Below are 18448 nucleotides of genomic sequence, written 5' to 3' on the forward strand. Positions count from 1 at the left end.
AACGGGAGTCCAGGTGGCCATCTCCACAAATGGACTTTTCAGAATCCTTGGGTGGCACCGTAGTCAGAAACCAATTCTGGTTATCGCTTCTCGGCCTTTTGGCTAAGATCAAGTGTAGTATCTGTTCTTATCAGTTTAATATCTGATACGTCCCCTATCTGGGGACCATATATTAAATGGATTTTTAGAACAGGGAGATGGAAAAAGAGCTTGCTCTGTCCACTCCACGCATTGACCTGGTATTGCAGTATCTCCAGGACCGGTGCACCCCTTCTTTAATGCAGTTTCTAAAATCAGAAAGAATTGAATTCAATGCTTTTTGTTCATTTGGCTTGTTTGTCGGATTTTGGGATGGACTCTTTGGCTTTGCTTTTCTTCTCCTCATTGGATTTTTCATGTTAAAAGTTGCAGAAGCCAGATGACAAGCTCATTTTGGTTCAACTTCAGCAACTGTGCATTGCATTGCCATGTAATGTAATGCAATGCTATCTATCTAGCTCTCCCTCTATACTTCCTTTTGGATAAACAGACATATTAGGCAAGCATTTTGGAGCTTTCACCTAAATAACTACAGGTGGTGAGATAAGCTGCACAATATAATTGACCTTTCAGTATATTGTTGCACACACACCATCTATTTAGCAAATGCCCTTGTTATCAACAGCAGCCTTTTAAACTCACCTGAGCTAACAGGTATGTGAGCTGGTTACTCTGCTGCGCTTAAAATTTCTTTTTTGGTTTGCTACAATGCCTTTTCTGAAACGTTGTCTCCCTCTGCTGGAACACTGACTTCTTTCATTTAATGCCTGCAGACTATAAAAGAGAAACCAACCCAAAAAGTTTGGTTGATTAGTCTGTGGCATTCTTTTAAACTGTTGCTTATGGCGGTCTCTGTGAGCTTCTCAGTGACATTCAGCCATCCAGGTATCCCGCCTGCAGTAGACGGAATGTGGCAATGGAACGCTGGCTGCGCGTGTCATAATAGGCTCTGAGCCTTTATATACCTGCGCACAGCAGCAGCCACCTTCAGTCTGCTGCTGGACAGCCAGCAGCAGCAGCAGCAGCAGGAGAGGTAATTAATCAGCAACCCTCCTGCTAAGGGTAGACAGCTGCTCGTTCCACCCCCCCCCCCGCCTTAATTGGTTCTCCTCTCTTCCAACGGTGTTGAGGCGGGTGGGAACAGCCGGGGGTTGAGGGTACTGTGCTAAAAGAGGTGGAGTTATGCAGATCTAAAACGCGTGGATTGCAGCAGCAGCAAGCCGAAAAGTGCAGGCATGTGAGGGATCTAGAGGTTGACAGCATGTCTTCTTAACGGGAGTCCAGGTGGCCATCTCCACAAATGGACTTTTCAGAATCCTTGGGTGGCACCGTAGTCGGAAACCAATTCTGGTTATCGCTTCTCGGCCTTTTGGCTAAGATCAAGTGTAGTATCTGTTCTTATCAGTTTAATATCTGATACGTCCCCTATCTGGGGACCATATATTAAATGGATTTTTAGAACAGGGAGATGGAAAAAGAGCTTGCTCTGTCCACTCCACGCATTGACCTGGTATTGCAGTATCTCCAGGACCGGTGCACCCCTTCTTTAATGCAGTTTCTAAAATCAGAAAGAATTGAATTCAATGCTTTTTGTTCATTTGGCTTGTTTGTCGGATTTTGGGATGGACTCTTTGGCTTTGCTTTTCTTCTCCTCATTGGATTTTTCATGTTAAAAGTTGCAGAAGCCAGATGACAAGCTCATTTTGGTTCAACTTCAGCAACTGTGCATTGCATTGCCATGTAATGTAATGCAATGCTATCTATCTAGCTCTCCCTCTATACTTCCTTTTGGATAAACAGACATATTAGGCAAGCATTTTGGAGCTTTCACCTAAATAACTACAGGTGGTGAGATAAGCTGCACAATATAATTGACCTTTCAGTATATTGTTGCACACACACCATCTATTTAGCAAATGCCCTTGTTATCAACAGCAGCCTTTTAAACTCACCTGAGCTAACAGGTATGTGAGCTGGTTACTCTGCTGCGCTTAAAATTTCTTTTTTGGTTTGCTACAATGCCTTTTCTGAAACGTTGTCTCCCTCTGCTGGAACACTGACTTCTTTCATTTAATGCCTGCAGACTATAAAAGAGAAACCAACCCAAAAAGTTTGGTTGATTAGTCTGTGGCATTCTTTTAAACTGTTGCTTATGGCGGTCTCTGTGAGCTTCTCAGTGACATTCAGCCATCCAGGTATCCCGCCTGCAGTAGACGGAATGTGGCAATGGAACGCTGGCTGCGCGTGTCATAATAGGCTCTGAGCCTTTATATACCTGCGCACAGCAGCAGCCACCTTCAGTCTGCTGCTGGACAGCCAGCAGCAGCAGCAGCAGGAGAGGTAATTAATCAGCAACCCTCCTGCTAAGGGTAGACAGCTGCTCGTTCCACCCCCCCCCGCCTTAATTGGTTCTCCTCCCTTCCAACGGTGTTGAGGCGGGTGGGAACAGCCGGGGGTTGAGGGTACTGTGCTAAAAGAGGTGGAGTTATGCAGATCTAAAACGCGTGGATTGCAGCAGCAGCAAGCCGAAAAGTGCAGGCATGTGAGGGATCTAGAGGTTGACAGCATGTCTTCTTAACGGGAGTCCAGGTGGCCATCTCCACAAATGGACTTTTCAGAATCCTTGGGTGGCACCGTAGTCGGAAACCAATTCTGGTTATCGCTTCTCGGCCTTTTGGCTAAGATCAAGTGTAGTATCTGTTCTTATCAGTTTAATATCTGATACGTCCCCTATCTGGGGACCATATATTAAATGGATTTTTAGAACAGGGAGATGGAAAAAGAGCTTGCTCTGTCCACTCCACGCATTGACCTGGTATTGCAGTATCTCCAGGACCGGTGCACCCCTTCTTTAATGCAGTTTCTAAAATCAGAAAGAATTGAATTCAATGCTTTTTGTTCATTTGGCTTGTTTGTCGGATTTTGGGATGGACTCTTTGGCTTTGCTTTTCTTCTCCTCATTGGATTTTTCATGTTAAAAGTTGCAGAAGCCAGATGACAAGCTCATTTTGGTTCAACTTCAGCAACTGTGCATTGCATTGCCATGTAATGTAATGCAATGCTATCTATCTAGCTCTCCCTCTATACTTCCTTTTGGATAAACAGACATATTAGGCAAGCATTTTGGAGCTTTCACCTAAATAACTACAGGTGGTGAGATAAGCTGCACAATATAATTGACCTTTCAGTATATTGTTGCACACACACCATCTATTTAGCAAATGCCCTTGTTATCAACAGCAGCCTTTTAAACTCACCTGAGCTAACAGGTATGTGAGCTGGTTACTCTGCTGCGCTTAAAATTTCTTTTTTGGTTTGCTACAATGCCTTTTCTGAAACGTTGTCTCCCTCTGCTGGAACACTGACTTCTTTCATTTAATGCCTGCAGACTATAAAAGAGAAACCAACCCAAAAAGTTTGGTTGATTAGTCTGTGGCATTCTTTTAAACTGTTGCTTATGGCGGTCTCTGTGAGCTTCTCAGGGACATTCAGCCATCCAGGTATCCCGCCTGCAGTAGACGGAATGTGGCAATGGAACGCTGGCTGCGCATGTCATAATAGGCTCTGAGCCTTTATATACCTGCGCACAGCAGCAGCCACCTTCAGTCTGCTGCTGGACAGCCAGCAGCAGCAGCAGCAGCAGGAGAGGTAATTAATCAGCAACCCTCCTGCTAAGGGTAGACAGCTGCTCGTTCCACCCCCCCCCCCCGCCTTAATTGGTTCTCCTCCCTTCCAACGGTGTTGAGGCGGGTGGGAACAGCCGGGGGTTGAGGGTACTGTGCTAAAAGAGGTGGAGTTATGCAGATCTAAAACGCGTGGATTGCAGCAGCAGCAAGCCGAAAAGTGCAGGCATGTGAGGGATCTAGAGGTTGACAGCATGTCTTCTTAACGGGAGTCCAGGTGGCCATCTCCACAAATGGACTTTTCAGAATCCTTGGGTGGCACCGTAGTCGGAAACCAATTCTGGTTATCGCTTCTCGGCCTTTTGGCTAAGATCAAGTGTAGTATCTTTCGAAAAGGCGGTTTTGGATGTTGGCCGCCCTAGTAGATTGATACATTATGCACACTGGGGTTTAGGCGCTTGTTAGTACGCCAGGTGGCTAATATAGTCATCTGGTGGAAAGCATGGCCCCCCAGGATCGACGCCATTGGGCCGGGGAAGATCGAAAGCCCGAAGTGTGAAGTGCCCCAGGAGTGGTGACCCTGGGGTGCCTTAACTCACTGGGATTGGGAACTCCACTTGAGTTTATGGCACATTTGCACAAGCACTTCAAATTTTCTTTCTTCGCACACACCCTTATTCCGGGCCTTCTGGCCTTAGGATGGGGAATTTTTCAATTCCCGGTCGAAGGTCCGGGCAGTATTATACTGTGAAACCTTCACTATTTATTTAATTTCTTTGTCACTGTGTGTCCACTTATTCACGTGTGTCACGTCCTACTAGGATTTTGTTGGGATGCGGTTCCCTTACGGGTTCCTCTCTTGGCAGGTCTAGGGGGGGAGTGTGTGGCCATCAGGTTCCGCTCCCCCCTGAACCCCCCTGGCTCTCCTCTTTCGGGAGGAGAGCGTTGTTGGCTCCCCTCTTCTGGGAGGGGAGCACAGTCTTTGGCTCCCAGTGCCTTGCTCGGGTGAGAACTCGGGCAGGTGCTGGGGGTAAGATTGGGTCGCCTCTGGCTTCGGCTGGAGGTGGCTTTTTGTCCCTGTTCCTCGCTGTGGCCTTTTGGCTCGGAGGGACGGGGAATGGTTCGGGGGACCCTTCTCCTTTTGGAGAGGGTTTCAAGAAGACCAGCATCCTAGTGCACTTTTTTTGTGGCACTTGTCACTTTTTTAAGCGCACTCGGGTTTTGTACACGAATTCGGGCTTTCGATAAAAAAAAAAAAAAAAAAAAATCTGTTCTTATCAGTTTAATATCTGATACGTCCCCTATCTGGGGACCATATATTAAATGGATTTTTAGAACAGGGAGATGGAAAAAGAGCTTGCTCTGTCCACTCCACGCATTGACCTGGTATTGCAGTATCTCCAGGACCGGTGCACCCCTTCTTTAATGCAGTTTCTAAAATCAGAAAGAATTGAATTCAATGCTTTTTGTTCATTTGGCTTGTTTGTCGGATTTTGGGATGGACTCTTTGGCTTTGCTTTTCTTCTCCTCATTGGATTTTTCATGTTAAAAGTTGCAGAAGCCAGATGACAAGCTCATTTTGGTTCAACTTCAGCAACTGTGCATTGCATTGCCATGTAATGTAATGCAATGCTATCTATCTAGCTCTCCCTCTATACTTCCTTTTGGATAAACAGACATATTAGGCAAGCATTTTGGAGCTTTCACCTAAATAACTACAGGTGGTGAGATAAGCTGCACAATATAATTGACCTTTCAGTATATTGTTGCACACACACCATCTATTTAGCAAATGCCCTTGTTATCAACAGCAGCCTTTTAAACTCACCTGAGCTAACAGGTATGTGAGCTGGTTACTCTGCTGCGCTTAAAATTTCTTTTTTGGTTTGCTACAATGCCTTTTCTGAAACGTTGTCTCCCTCTGCTGGAACACTGACTTCTTTCATTTAATGCCTGCAGACTATAAAAGAGAAACCAACCCAAAAAGTTTGGTTGATTAGTCTGTGGCATTCTTTTAAACTGTTGCTTATGGCGGTCTCTGTGAGCTTCTCAGTGACATTCAGCCATCCAGGTATCTCGCCTGCAGTAGACGGAATGTGGCAATGGAACGCTGGCTGCGCGTGTCATAATAGGCTCTGAGCCTTTATATACCTGCGCACAGCAGCAGCCACCTTCAGTCTGCTGCTGGACAGCCAGCAGCAGCAGCAGCAGCAGGAGAGGTAATTAATCAGCAACCCTCCTGCTAAGGGTAGACAGCTGCTCGTTCCACCCCCCCCCCCGCCTTAATTGGTTCTCCTCCCTTCCAACGGTGTTGAGGCGGGTGGGAACAGCCGGGGGTTGAGGGTACTGTGCTAAAAGAGGTGGAGTTATGCAGATCTAAAACGCGTGGATTGCAGCAGCAGCAAGCCGAAAAGTGCAGGCATGTGAGGGATCTAGAGGTTGACAGCATGTCTTCTTAACGGGAGTCCAGGTGGCCATCTCCACAAATGGACTTTTCAGAATCCTTGGGTGGCACCGTAGTCGGAAACCAATTCTGGTTATCGCTTCTCGGCCTTTTGGCTAAGATCAAGTGTAGTATCTGTTCTTATCAGTTTAATATCTGATACGTCCCCTATCTGGGGACCATATATTAAATGGATTTTTAGAACAGGGAGATGGAAAAAGAGCTTGCTCTGTCCACTCCACGCATTGACCTGGTATTGCAGTATCTCCAGGACCGGTGCACCCCTTCTTTAATGCAGTTTCTAAAATCAGAAAGAATTGAATTCAATGCTTTTTGTTCATTTGGCTTGTTTGTCGGATTTTGGGATGGACTCTTTGGCTTTGCTTTTCTTCTCCTCATTGGATTTTTCATGTTAAAAGTTGCAGAAGCCAGATGACAAGCTCATTTTGGTTCAACTTCAGCAACTGTGCATTGCATTGCCATGTAATGTAATGCAATGCTATCTATCTAGCTCTCCCTCTATACTTCCTTTTGGATAAACAGACATATTAGGCAAGCATTTTGGAGCTTTCACCTAAATAACTACAGGTGGTGAGATAAGCTGCACAATATAATTGACCTTTCAGTATATTGTTGCACACACACCATCTATTTAGCAAATGCCCTTGTTATCAACAGCAGCCTTTTAAACTCACCTGAGCTAACAGGTATGTGAGCTGGTTACTCTGCTGCGCTTAAAATTTCTTTTTTGGTTTGCTACAATGCCTTTTCTGAAACGTTGTCTCCCTCTGCTGGAACACTGACTTCTGTCATTTAATGCCTGCAGACTATAAAAGAGAAACCAACCCAAAAAGTTTGGTTGATTAGTCTGTGGCATTCTTTTAAACTGTTGCTTATGGCGGTCTCTGTGAGCTTCTCAGTGACATTCAGCCATCCAGGTATCCCGCCTGCAGTAGACGGAATGTGGCAATGGAACGCTGGCTGCGCGTGTCATAATAGGCTCTGAGCCTTTATATACCTGCGCACAGCAGCAGCCACCTTCAGTCTGCTGCTGGACAGCCAGCAGCAGCAGCAGCAGCAGGAGGGGTAATTAATCAGCAACCCTCCTGCTAAGGGTAGACAGCTGCTCGTTCCACCCCCCCCCGCCTTAATTGGTTCTCCTCCCTTCCAACGGTGTTGAGGCGGGTGGGAACAGCCGGGGGTTGAGGGTACTGTGCTAAAAGAGGTGGAGTTATGCAGATCTAAAACGCGTGGATTGCAGCAGCAGCAAGCCGAAAAGTGCAGGCATGTGAGGGATCTAGAGGTTGACAGCATGTCTTCTTAACGGGAGTCCAGGTGGCCATCTCCACAAATGGACTTTTCAGAATCCTTGGGTGGCACCGTAGTCGGAAACCAATTCTGGTTATCGCTTCTCGGCCTTTTGGCTAAGATCAAGTGTAGTATCTGTTCTTATCAGTTTAATATCTGATACGTCCCCTATCTGGGGACCATATATTAAATGGATTTTTAGAACAGGGAGATGGAAAAAGAGCTTGCTCTGTCCACTCCACGCATTGACCTGGTATTGCAGTATCTCCAGGACCGGTGCACCCCTTCTTTAATGCAGTTTCTAAAATCAGAAAGAATTGAATTCAATGCTTTTTGTTCATTTGGCTTGTTTGTCGGATTTTGGGATGGACTCTTTGGCTTTGCTTTTCTTCTCCTCATTGGATTTTTCATGTTAAAAGTTGCAGAAGTCAGATGACAAGCTCATTTTGGTTCAACTTCAGCAACTGTGCATTGCATTGCCATGTAATGTAACGCAATGCTATCTATCTAGCTCTCCCTCTATACTTCCTTTTGGATAAACAGACATATTAGGCAAGCATTTTGGAGCTTTCACCTAAATAACTACAGGTGGTGAGATAAGCTGCACAATATAATTGACCTTTCAGTATATTGTTGCACACACACCATCTATTTAGCAAATGCCCTTGTTATCAACAGCAGCCTTTTAAACTCACCTGAGCTAACAGGTATGTGAGCTGGTTACTCTGCTGCGCTTAAAATTTCTTTTTTGGTTTGCTACAATGCCTTTTCTGAAACATTGTCTCCCTCTGCTGGAACACTGACTTCTTTCATTTAATGCCTGCAGACTATAAAAGAGAAACCAACCCAAAAAGTTTGGTTGATTAGTCTGTGGCATTCTTTTAAACTGTTGCTTATGGCGGTCTCTGTGAGCTTCTCAGTGACATTCAGCCATCCAGGTATCCCGCCTGCAGTAGACGGAATGTGGCAATGGAACGCTGGCTGCGCGTGTCATAATAGGCTCTGAGCCTTTATATACCTGCGCACAGCAGCAGCCACCTTCAGTCTGCTGCTGGACAGCCAGCAGCAGCAGCAGCAGCAGGAGAGGTAATTAATCAGCAACCCTCCTGCTAAGGGTAGACAGCTGCTCGTTCCACCCCCCCCCCCGCCTGAATTGGTTCTCCTCCCTTCCAACGGTGTTGAGGCGGGTGGGAACAGCCGGGGGTTGAGGGTACTGTGCTAAAAGAGGTGGAGTTATGCAGATCTAAAACGCGTGGATTGCAGCAGCAGCAAGCCGAAAAGTGCAGGCATGTGAGGGATCTAGAGGTTGACAGCATGTCTTCTTAACGGGAGTCCAGGTGGCCATCTCCACAAATGGACTTTTCAGAATCCTTGGGTGGCACCGTAGTCGGAAACCAATTCTGGTTATCGCTTCTCGGCCTTTTGGCTAAGATCAAGTGTAGTATCTGTTCTTATCAGTTTAATATCTGATACGTCCCCTATCTGGGGACCATATATTAAATGGATTTTTAGAACACGGAGATGGAAAAAGACCTTGCTCTGTCCACTCCACGCATTGACCTGGTATTGCAGTATCTCCAGGACCGGTGCACCCCTTCTTTAATGCAGTTTCTAAAATCAGAAAGAATTGAATTCAATGCTTTTTGTTCATTTGGCTTGTTTGTCGGATTTTGGGATGGACTCTTTGGCTTTGCTTTTCTTCTCCTCATTGGATTTTTCATGTTAAAAGTTGCAGAAGCCAGATGACAAGCTCATTTTGGTTCAACTTCAGCAACTGTGCATTGCATTGCCATGTAATGTAATGCAATGCTATCTATCTAGCTCTCCCTCTATACTTCCTTTTGGATAAACAGACATATTAGGCAAGCATTTTGGAGCTTTCACCTAAATAACTACAGGTGGTGAGATAAGCTGCACAATATAATTGACCTTTCAGTATATTGTTGCACACACACCATCTATTTAGCAAATGCCCTTGTTATCAACAGCAGCCTTTTAAACTCACCTGAGCTAACAGGTATGTGAGCTGGTTACTCTGCTGCGCTTAAAATTTCTTTTTTGGTTTGCTACAATGCCTTTTCTGAAACGTTGTCTCCCTCTGCTGGAACACTGACTTCTTTCATTTAATGCCTGCAGACTATAAAAGAGAAACCAACCCAAAAAGTTTGGTTGATTAGTCTGTGGCATTCTTTTAAACTGTTGCTTATGGCGGTCTCTGTGAGCTTCTCAGTGACATTCAGCCATCCAGGTATCCCGCCTGCAGTAGACGGAATGTGGCAATGGAACGCTGGCTGCGCGTGTCATAATAGGCTCTGAGCCTTTATATACCTGCGCACAGCAGCAGCCACCTTCAGTCTGCTGCTGGACAGCCAGCAGCAGCAGCAGCAGCAGGAGAGGTAATTAATCAGCAACCCTCCTGCTAAGGGTAGACAGCTGCTCGTTCCACCCCCCCCCCCGCCTTAATTGGTTCTCCTCCCTTCCAACGGTGTTGAGGCGGGTGGGAACAGCCGGGGGTTGAGGGTACTGTGCTAAAAGAGGTGGAGTTATGCAGATCTAAAACGCGTGGATTGCAGCAGCAGCAAGCCGAAAAGTGCAGGCATGTGAGGGATCTAGAGGTTGACAGCATGTCTTCTTAACGGGAGTCCAGGTGGCCATCTCCACAAATGGACTTTTCAGAATCCTTGGGTGGCACCGTAGTCGGAAACCAATTCTGGTTATCGCTTCTCGGCCTTTTGGCTAAGATCAAGTGTAGTATCTGTTCTTATCAGTTTAATATCTGATACGTCCCCTATCTGGGGACCATATATTAAATGGATTTTTAGAACAGGGAGATGGAAAAAGAGCTTGCTCTGTCCACTCCACGCATTGACCTGGTATTGCAGTATCTCCAGGACCAGTGCACCCCTTCTTTAATGCAGTTTCTAAAATCAGAAAGAATTGAATTCAATGCTTTTTGTTCATTTGGCTTGTTTGTCGGATTTTGGGATGGACTCTTTGGCTTTGCTTTTCTTCTCCTCATTGGATTTTTCATGTTAAAAGTTGCAGAAGCCAGATGACAAGCTCATTTTGGTTCAACTTCAGCAACTGTGCATTGCATTGCCATGTAATGTAATGCAATGCTATCTATCTAGCTCTCCCTCTATACTTCCTTTTGGATAAACAGACATATTAGGCAAGCATTTTGGAGCTTTCACCTAAATAACTACAGGTGGTGAGATAAGCTGCACAATATAATTGACCTTTCAGTATATTGTTGCACACACACCATCTATTTAGCAAATGCCCTTGTTATCAACAGCAGCCTTTTAAACTCACCTGAGCTAACAGGTATGTGAGCTGGTTACTCTGCTGCGCTTAAAATTTCTTTTTTGGTTTGCTACAATGCCTTTTCTGAAACGTTGTCTCCCTCTGCTGGAACACTGACTTCTTTCATTTAATGCCTGCAGACTATAAAAGAGAAACCAACCCAAAAAGTTTGGTTGATTAGTCTGTGGCATTCTTTTAAACTGTTGCTTATGGCGGTCTCTGTGAGCTTCTCAGTGACATTCAGCCATCCAGGTATCCCGCCTGCAGTAGACGGAATGTGGCAATGGAACGCTGGCTGCGCGTGTCATAATAGGCTCTGAGCCTTTATATACCTGCGCACAGCAGCAGCCACCTTCAGTCTGCTGCTGGACAGCCAGCAGCAGCAGCAGCAGCAGGAGAGGTAATTAATCAGAAACCCTCCTGCTAAGGGTAGACAGCTGCTCGTTCCCCCCCCCCCCCCCCGCCTTAATTGGTTCTCCTCCCTTCCAACGGTGTTGAGGCGGGTGGGAACAGCCGGGGGTTGAGGGTACTGTGCTAAAAGAGGTGGAGTTATGCAGATCTAAAACGCGTGGATTGCAGCAGCAGCAAGCCGAAAAGTGCAGGCATGTGAGGGATCTAGAGGTTGACAGCATGTCTTCTTAACGGGAGTCCAGGTGGCCATCTCCACAAATGGACTTTTCAGAATCCTTGGGTGGCACCGTAGTCGGAAACCAATTCTGGTTATCGCTTCTCGGCCTTTTGGCTAAGATCAAGTGTAGTATCTGTTCTTATCAGTTTAATATCTGATACGTCCCCTATCTGGGGACCATATATTAAATGGATTTTTAGAACAGGGAGATGGAAAAAGAGCTTGCTCTGTCCACTCCACGCATTGACCTGGTATTGCAGTATCTCCAGGACCGGTGCACCCCTTCTTTAATGCAGTTTCTAAAATCAGAAAGAATTGAATTCAATGCTTTTTGTTCATTTGGCTTGTTTGTCGGATTTTGGGATGGACTCTTTGGCTTTGCTTTTCTTCTCCTCATTGGATTTTTCATGTTAAAAGTTGCAGAAGCCAGATGACAAGCTCATTTTGGTTCAACTTCAGCAACTGTGCATTGCATTGCCATGTAATGTAATGCAATGCTATCTATCTAGCTCTCCCTCTATACTTCCTTTTGGATAAACAGACATATTAGGCAAGCATTTTGGAGCTTTCACCTAAATAACTACAGGTGGTGAGATAAGCTGCACAATATAATTGACCTTTCAGTATATTGTTGCACACACACCATCTATTTAGCAAATGCCCTTGTTATCAACAGCAGCCTTTTAAACTCACCTGAGCTAACAGGTATGTGAGCTGGTTACTCTGCTGCGCTTAAAATTTCTTTTTTGGTTTGCTACAATGCCTTTTCTGAAACGTTGTCTCCCTCTGCTGGAACACTGACTTCTTTCATTTAATGCCTGCAGACTATAAAAGAGAAACCAACCCAAAAAGTTTGGTTGATTAGTCTGTGGCATTCTTTTAAACTGTTGCTTATGGCGGTCTCTGTGAGCTTCTCAGTGACATTCAGCCATCCAGGTATCCCGCCTGCAGTAGACGGAATGTGGCAATGGAACGCTGGCTGCGCGTGTCATAATAGGCTCTGAGCCTTTATATACCTGCGCACAGCAGCAGCCACCTTCAGTCTGCTGCTGGACAGCCAGCAGCAGCAGCAGCAGCAGGAGAGGTAATTAATCAACAACCCTCCTGCTAAGGGTAGACAGCTGCTCGTTCCACCCCCCCCCCGCCTTAATTGGTTCTCCTCCCTTCCAACGGTGTTGAGGCGGGTGGGAACAGCCGGGGGTTGAGGGTACTGTGCTAAAAGAGGTGGAGTTATGCAGATCTAAAACGCGTGGATTGCAGCAGCAGCAAGCCGAAAAGTGCAGGCATGTGAGGGAATTAGAGGTTGACAGCATGTCTTCTTAACGGGAGTCCAGGTGGCCATCTCCACAAATGGACTTTTCAGAATCCTTGGGTGGCACCGTAGTCGGAAACCAATTCTGGTTATCGCTTCTCGGCCTTTTGGCTAAGATCAAGTGTAGTATCTGTTCTTATCAGTTTAATATCTGATACGTCCCCTATCTGGGGACCATATATTAAATGGATTTTTAGAACAGGGAGATGGAAAAAGAGCTTGCTCTGTCCACTCCACGCATTGACCTGGTATTGCAGTATCTCCAGGACCGGTGCACCCCTTCTTTAATGCAGTTTCTAAAATCAGAAAGAATTGAATTCAATGCTTTTTGTTCATTTGGCTTGTTTGTCGGATTTTGGGATGGACTCTTTGGCTTTGCTTTTCTTCTCCTCATTGGATTTTTCATGTTAAAAGTTGCAGAAGCCAGATGACAAGCTCATTTTGGTTCAACTTCAGCAACTGTGCATTGCATTGCCATGTAATGTAATGCAATGCTATCTATCTAGCTCTCCCTCTATACTTCCTTTTGGATAAACAGACATATTAGGCAAGCATTTTGGAGCTTTCACCTAAATAACTACAGGTGGTGAGATAAGCTGCACAATATAATTGACCTTTCAGTATATTGTTGCACACACACCATCTATTTAGCAAATGCCCTTGTTATCAACAGCAGCCTTTTAAACTCACCTGAGCTAACAGGTATGTGAGCTGGTTACTCTGCTGCGCTTAAAATTTCTTTTTTGGTTTGCTACAATGCCTTTTCTGAAACGTTGTCTCCCTCTGCTGGAACACTGACTTCTTTCATTTAATGCCTGCAGACTATAAAAGAGAAACCAACCCAAAAAGTTTGGTTGATTAGTCTGTGGCATTCTTTTAAACTGTTGCTTATGGCGGTCTCTGTGAGCTTCTCAGTGACATTCAGCCATCCAGGTATCCCGCCTGCAGTAGACGGAATGTGGCAATGGAACGCTGGCTGCGCGTGTCATAATAGGCTCTGAGCCTTTATATACCTGCGCACAGCAGCAGCCACCTTCAGTCTGCTGCTGGACAGCCAGCAGCAGCAGCAGCAGCAGGAGAGGTAATTAATCAGCAACCCTCCTGCTAAGGGTAGACAGCTGCTCGTTCCACCCCCCCCCCCCCCCCGCCTTAATTGGTTCTCCTCCCTTCCAACGGTGTTGAGGCGGGTGGGAACAGCCGGGGGTTGAGGGTACTGTGCTAAAAGAGGTGGAGTTATGCAGATCTAAAACGCGTGGATTGCAGCAGCAGCAAGCCGAAAAGTGCAGGCATGTGAGGGATCTAGAGGTTGACAGCATGTCTTCTTAACGGGAGTCCAGGTGGCCATCTCCACAAATGGACTTTTCAGAATCCTTGGGTGGCACCGTAGTCGGAAACCAATTCTGGTTATCGCTTCTCGGCCTTTTGGCTAAGATCAAGTGTAGTATCTGTTCTTATCAGTTTAATATCTGATACGTCCCCTATCTGGGGACCATATATTAAATGGATTTTTAGAACAGGGAGATGGAAAAAGAGCTTACTCTGTCCACTCCACGCATTGACCTGGTATTGCAGTATCTCCAGGACCGGTGCACCCCTTCTTTAATGCAGTTTCTAAAATCAGAAAGAATTGAATTCAATGCTTTTTGTTCATTTGGCTTGTTTGTCGGATTTTGGGATGGACTCTTTGGCTTTGCTTTTCTTCTCCTCATTGGATTTTTCATGTTAAAAGTTGCAGAAGCCAGATGACAAGCTCATTTTGGTTCAACTTCAGCAACTGTGCATTGCATTGCCATGTAATGTAATGCAATGCTATCTATCTAGCTCTCCCTCTATACTTCCTTTTGGATAAACAGACATATTAGGCAAGCATTTTGGAGCTTTCACCTAAATAACTACAGGTGGTGAGATAAGCTGCACAATATAATTGACCTTTCAGTATATTGTTGCACACACACCATCTATTTAGCAAATGCCCTTGTTATCAACAGCAGCCTTTTAAACTCACCTGAGCTAACAGGTATGTGAGCTGGTTACTCTGCTGCGCTTAAAATTTCTTTTTTGGTTTGCTACAATGCCTTTTCTGAAACGTTGTCTCCCTCTGCTGGAACACTGACTTCTTTCATTTAATGCCTGCAGACTATAAAAGAGAAACCAACCCAAAAAGTTTGGTTGATTAGTCTGTGGCATTCTTTTAAACTGTTGCTTATGGCGGTCTCTGTGAGCTTCTCAGTGACATTCAGCCATCCAGGTATCCCGCCTGCAGTAGACGGAATGTGGCAATGGAACGCTGGCTGCGCGTGTCATAATAGGCTCTGAGCCTTTATATACCTGCGCACAGCAGCAGCCACCTTCAGTCTGCTGCTGGACAGCCAGCAGCAGCAGCAGGAGAGGTAATTAATCAGCAACCCTCCTGCTAAGGGTAGACAGCTGCTCGTTCCACCCCCCCCCCCCCGCCTTAATTGGTTCTCCTCCCTTCCAACGGTGTTGAGGCGGGTGGGAACAGCCGGGGGTTGAGGGTACTGTGCTAAAAGAGGTGGAGTTATGCAGATCTAAAACGCGTGGATTGCAGCAGCAGCAAGCCGAAAAGTGCAGGCATGTGAGGGATCTAGAGGTTGACAGCATGTCTTCTTAACGGGAGTCCAGGTGGCCATCTCCACAAATGGACTTTTCAGAATCCTTGGGTGGCACCGTAGTCGGAAACCAATTCTGGTTATCGCTTCTCGGCCTTTTGGCTAAGATCAAGTGTAGTATCTGTTCTTATCAGTTTAATATCTGATACGTCCCCTATCTGGGGACCATATATTAAATGGATTTTTAGAACAGGGAGATGGAAAAAGAGCTTGCTCTGTCCACTCCACGCATTGACCTGGTATTGCAGTATCTCCAGGACCGGTGCACCCCTTCTTTAATGCAGTTTCTAAAATCAGAAAGAATTGAATTCAATGCTTTTTGTTCATTTGGCTTGTTTGTCGGATTTTGGGATGGACTCTTTGGCTTTGCTTTTCTTCTCCTCATTGGATTTTTCATGTTAAAAGTTGCAGAAGCCAGATGACAAGCTCATTTTGGTTCAACTTCAGCAACTGTGCATTGCATTGCCATGTAATGTAATGCAATGCTATCTATCTAGCTCTCCCTCTATACTTCCTTTTGGATAAACAGACATATTAGGCAAGCATTTTGGAGCTTTCACCTAAATAACTACAGGTGGTGAGATAAGCTGCACAATATAATTGACCTTTCAGTATATTGTTGCACACACACCATCTATTTAGCAAATGCCCTTGTTATCAACAGCAGCCTTTTAAACTCACCTGAGCTAACAGGTATGTGAGCTGGTTACTCTGCTGCGCTTAAAATTTCTTTTTTGGTTTGCTACAATGCCTTTTCTGAAACGTTGTCTCCCTCTGCTGGAACACTGACTTCTTTCATTTAATGCCTGCAGACTATAAAAGAGAAACCAACCCAAAAAGTTTGGTTGATTAGTCTGTGGCATTCTTTTAAACTGTTGCTTATGGCGGTCTCTGTGAGCTTCTCAGTGACATTCAGCCATCCAGGTATCCCGCCTGCAGTAGACGGAATGTGGCAATGGAACGCTGGCTGCGCGTGTCATAATAGGCTCTGAGCCTTTATATACCTGCGCACAGCAGCAGCCACCTTCAGTCTGCTGCTGGACAGCCAGCAGCAGCAGGAGAGGTAATTAATCAGCAACCCTCCTGCTAAGGGTAGACAGCTGCTCGTTCCACCCCCCCACCCCCCCCCGCCTTAATTGGTTCTCCTCCCTTCCAACGGTGTTGAGGCGAGTGGGAACAGCCGGGGGTTGAGGGTACTGTGCTAAAAGAGGTGGAGTTATGCAGATCTAAAACGCGTGGATTGCAGCAGCAGCAAGCCGAAAAGTGCAGGCATGTGAGGGATCTAGAGGTTGACAGCATGTCTTCTTAACGGGAGTCCAGGTGGCCATCTCCACAAATGGACTTTTCAGAATCCTTGGGTGGCACCGTAGTCGGAAACCAATTCTGGTTATCGCTTCTCGGCCTTTTGGCTAAGATCAAGTGTAGTATCTGTTCTTATCAGTTTAATATCTGATACGTCCCCTATCTGGGGACCATATATTAAATGGATTTATAGAACAGGGAGATGGAAAAAGAGCTTGCTCTGTCCACTCCACGCATTGACCTGGTATTGCAGTATCTCCAGGACCGGTGCACCCCTTCTTTAATGCAGTTTCTAAAATCAGAAAGAATTGAATTCAATGCTTTTTGTTCATTTGGCTTGTTTGTCGGATTTTGGGATGGACTCTTTGGCTTTGCTTTTCTTCTCCTCATTGGATTTTTCATGTTAAAAGTTGCAGAAGCCAGATGACAAGCTCATTTTGGTTCAACTTCAGCAACTGTGCATTGCATTGCCATGTAATGTAATGCAATGCTATCTATCTAGCTCTCCCTCTATACTTCCTTTTGGATAAACAGACATATTAGGCAAGCATTTTGGAGCTTTCACCTAAATAACTACAGGTGGTGAGATAAGCTGCACAATATAATTGACCTTTCAGTATATTGTTGCACACACACCATCTATTTAGCAAATGCCCTTGTTATCAACAGCAGCCTTTTAAACTCACCTGAGCTAACAGGTATGTGAGCTGGTTACTCTGCTGCGCTTAAAATTTCTTTTTTGGTTTGCTACAATGCCTTTTCTGAAACGTTGTCTCCCTCTGCTGGAACACTGACTTCTTTCATTTAATGCCTGCAGACTATAAAAGAGAAACCAACCCAAAAAGTTTGGTTGATTAGTCTGTGGCATTCTTTTAAACTGTTGCTTATGGCGGTCTCTGTGAGCTTCTCAGTGACATTCAGCCATCCAGGTATCCCGCCTGCAGTAGACGGAATGTGGCAATGGAACGCTGGCTGCGCGTGTCATAATAGGCTCTGAGCCTTTATATACCTGCGCACAGCAGCAGCCACCTTCAGTCTGCTGCTGGACAGCCAGCAGCAGCAGCAGCAGGAGAGGTAATTAATCAGCAACCCTCCTGCTAAGGGTAGACAGCTGCTCGTTCCACCCCCCCCCCCCCCCCCCGCCTTAATTGGTTCTCCTCCCTTCCAACGGTGTTGAGGCGGGTGGGAACAGCCGGGGGTTGAGGGTACTGTGCTAAAAGAGGTGGAGTTATGCAGATCTAAAACGCGTGGATTGCAGCAGCAGCAAGCCGAAAAGTGCAGGCATGTGAGGGATCTAGAGGTTGACAGCATGTCTTCTTAACGGGAGTCCAGGTGGCCATCTCCACAAATGGACTTTTCAGAATCCTTGGGTGGCACCGTAGTCGGAAACCAATTCTGGTTATCGCTTCTCGGCCTTTTGGCTAAGATCAAGTGTAGTATCTGTTCTTATCAGTTTAATATCTGATACGTCCCCTATCTGGGGACCATATATTAAATGGATTTTTAGAACAGGGAGATGGAAAAAGAGCTTGCTCTGTCCACTCCACGCATTGACCTGGTATTGCAGTATCTCCAGGACCGGTGCACCCCTTCTTTAATGCAGTTTCTAAAATCAGAAAGAATTGAATTCAATGCTTTTTGTTCATTTGGCTTGTTTGTCGGATTTTGGGATGGACTCTTTGGCTTTGCTTTTCTTCTCCTCATTGGATTTTTCATGTTAAAAGTTGCAGAAGCCAGATGACAAGCTCATTTTGGTTCAACTTCAGCAACTGTGCATTGCATTGCCATGTAATGTAATGCAATGCTATCTATCTAGCTCTCCCTCTATACTTCCTTTTGGATAAACAGACATATTAG

General features: G+C 45.6%; 14 non-coding genes and 1 pseudogene across 14 annotated transcripts; all 15 read left to right on the top strand.

Annotated features, from left to right (window-relative positions):
* The first annotated feature begins 82 nt into the window (after positions 1-82).
* On the top strand, positions 83-273 carry LOC141182443 (U2 spliceosomal RNA). Its single transcript, XR_012257809.1, has one exon. It is a non-coding gene; the product is annotated as a U2 spliceosomal RNA (small nuclear RNA).
* A 1119-nt stretch (positions 274-1392) lies between these two features.
* On the top strand, positions 1393-1583 carry LOC141182444 (U2 spliceosomal RNA). Its single transcript, XR_012257810.1, has one exon. It is a non-coding gene; the product is annotated as a U2 spliceosomal RNA (small nuclear RNA).
* A 1114-nt stretch (positions 1584-2697) lies between these two features.
* Positions 2698-2888, top strand: LOC141182445 (U2 spliceosomal RNA). The gene has a single exon (XR_012257811.1). It is a non-coding gene; the product is annotated as a U2 spliceosomal RNA (small nuclear RNA).
* A 1120-nt stretch (positions 2889-4008) lies between these two features.
* LOC141182134 (U2 spliceosomal RNA) lies at positions 4009-4100 on the top strand (annotated as a pseudogene).
* A 794-nt stretch (positions 4101-4894) lies between these two features.
* Positions 4895-5082, top strand: LOC141182046 (U2 spliceosomal RNA). The gene has a single exon (XR_012257537.1). It is a non-coding gene; the product is annotated as a U2 spliceosomal RNA (small nuclear RNA).
* Positions 5083-6201: 1119 nt separating this feature from the next.
* Positions 6202-6392, top strand: LOC141182446 (U2 spliceosomal RNA). The gene has a single exon (XR_012257812.1). It is a non-coding gene; the product is annotated as a U2 spliceosomal RNA (small nuclear RNA).
* A 1117-nt stretch (positions 6393-7509) lies between these two features.
* On the top strand, positions 7510-7700 carry LOC141182447 (U2 spliceosomal RNA). The gene has a single exon (XR_012257813.1). It is a non-coding gene; the product is annotated as a U2 spliceosomal RNA (small nuclear RNA).
* Positions 7701-8819: 1119 nt separating this feature from the next.
* LOC141181845 (U2 spliceosomal RNA) lies at positions 8820-9010 on the top strand. The gene has a single exon (XR_012257384.1). It is a non-coding gene; the product is annotated as a U2 spliceosomal RNA (small nuclear RNA).
* Positions 9011-10129: 1119 nt separating this feature from the next.
* LOC141182387 (U2 spliceosomal RNA) lies at positions 10130-10320 on the top strand. Its single transcript, XR_012257758.1, has one exon. It is a non-coding gene; the product is annotated as a U2 spliceosomal RNA (small nuclear RNA).
* A 1121-nt stretch (positions 10321-11441) lies between these two features.
* On the top strand, positions 11442-11632 carry LOC141182449 (U2 spliceosomal RNA). Its single transcript, XR_012257814.1, has one exon. It is a non-coding gene; the product is annotated as a U2 spliceosomal RNA (small nuclear RNA).
* Positions 11633-12750: 1118 nt separating this feature from the next.
* LOC141182450 (U2 spliceosomal RNA) lies at positions 12751-12941 on the top strand. The gene has a single exon (XR_012257815.1). It is a non-coding gene; the product is annotated as a U2 spliceosomal RNA (small nuclear RNA).
* Positions 12942-14065: 1124 nt separating this feature from the next.
* LOC141181805 (U2 spliceosomal RNA) lies at positions 14066-14256 on the top strand. The gene has a single exon (XR_012257348.1). It is a non-coding gene; the product is annotated as a U2 spliceosomal RNA (small nuclear RNA).
* A 1115-nt stretch (positions 14257-15371) lies between these two features.
* On the top strand, positions 15372-15562 carry LOC141182451 (U2 spliceosomal RNA). The gene has a single exon (XR_012257816.1). It is a non-coding gene; the product is annotated as a U2 spliceosomal RNA (small nuclear RNA).
* Positions 15563-16678: 1116 nt separating this feature from the next.
* Positions 16679-16869, top strand: LOC141181588 (U2 spliceosomal RNA). Its single transcript, XR_012257150.1, has one exon. It is a non-coding gene; the product is annotated as a U2 spliceosomal RNA (small nuclear RNA).
* Positions 16870-17992: 1123 nt separating this feature from the next.
* Positions 17993-18183, top strand: LOC141182452 (U2 spliceosomal RNA). The gene has a single exon (XR_012257817.1). It is a non-coding gene; the product is annotated as a U2 spliceosomal RNA (small nuclear RNA).
* Positions 18184-18448: the final 265 nt, after the last annotated feature.

The sequence above is a fragment of the Phyllobates terribilis genome, unplaced genomic scaffold, assembly GCF_046119375.1.
Source record: "Phyllobates terribilis strain yellow unplaced genomic scaffold, ASM4611937v1 Scaffold_34__1_contigs__length_13252353, whole genome shotgun sequence".
NCBI classification, from domain to species: domain Eukaryota; kingdom Metazoa; phylum Chordata; class Amphibia; order Anura; family Dendrobatidae; genus Phyllobates; species Phyllobates terribilis.